Source organism: Opisthorchis viverrini, assembly GCF_000715545.1.
Source record: "Opisthorchis viverrini unplaced genomic scaffold opera_v5_488, whole genome shotgun sequence".
Lineage (NCBI taxonomy): Eukaryota > Metazoa > Platyhelminthes > Trematoda > Opisthorchiida > Opisthorchiidae > Opisthorchis > Opisthorchis viverrini.
Window position 1 is genome coordinate 137,691 of NW_008752152.1, and position 1,294 is coordinate 138,984.

Consider the following 1,294-nt stretch of genomic DNA (forward strand, 5'->3'; position numbering starts at 1 on the left):
CAGCAAGAAGTCAGCAGGTCGCGCCGGAAAATTGTGTATTCGTAACATTAAAACAAACGTCATGATACAATGTGAACGACAGTTACAAAGTGTGGTTTAAGTTCAGGAGGAATGGTAAATGTGACAACGGAATGCGGACACTACAGTACTCTCCACCTAGAGCGTCAGGAATAATAAAAGGGAATGACGCTCTATAATGTGACAAAACTCAAGGGGTGTAGTCTGCGAAGCGAACAGGAATGTTGCAGGTTCGACCAACACGTGTTTGCTTCAGGATAGGTGACGGGTGATCGTCAATACGTCGTGCTATATGTTCGGGGTTCCCTGGGATGACTGTACTGGAGGTTTGGGAACTTGTGGGTAAAGTGACTACAGTAGGGGGATCTAACTGAGATCCGTCATCGATGAATGCAACTTTGAGTCTGTCGATACTGACGGAGTCCGGTTTTCCGTTCCTCTCAATCACAAAATACTTGTCTTTGCGAGAAATGATTTTAAACGGACCATCATACGGATGTTGCAACGGTCGTTCGACGCTGTCAACACGGACAAATACATGTGTACAAGAAGATAAACCGGGATCCAAATGTGTGCGTCGACCGGATTACCGAGTGTCAGACGGGCGAAGAGTACGCATATGATATATGACGTATGTCGATGGTGAGAGGTCTTCATTGGGTGTGGATACACATACCATATCTCCGGGAAGACGTAGCGTTTGTCCATAGACAAGTTGAGCTGGAGTGCAGCCAATATCCTCCTTTACGATATTCCGAATATCAAGTAATATCTCTGATATCGATTCGGTCCAAAGCTGTTTAGATTACTTAGTCAGCTTAGCTTCCAACTTTCGATGATGTTCGACTAAGTAGTTGGCTGCAGGATTGTAAGCTGAATTTTTGAAATGATTGTATCCCCATATTTGGTTCAGTTCACGAAACGGGGCACAGGTAAACTGAACCCCACAGTCGCTAGTGAAGCTCTCAGGTACGCCAGAATTGGATCCTCAAGAATCGACTGTGTCTCGCAACGGTCTCGGACGAAGATTCGCACATGGGGTCTCTAGAGGCAAGCCCGTGAAGCGATCGAATATTGTTAACACATAGGAACATTTATTGGATAGTGGAAGTGGTCCAAAATGTCTACATGTATATGCTGGAAACGGCGTGTAGGCAAATTGAATTTTCCGGCTGGCATAACCGTGTGTTTGTGAACTCCAGCATGTTTTGCCCATTGTCGGATCTCCTTTTGCATATCAGAGCACATGAACCGCTCACACATCAATCGAGCGGAT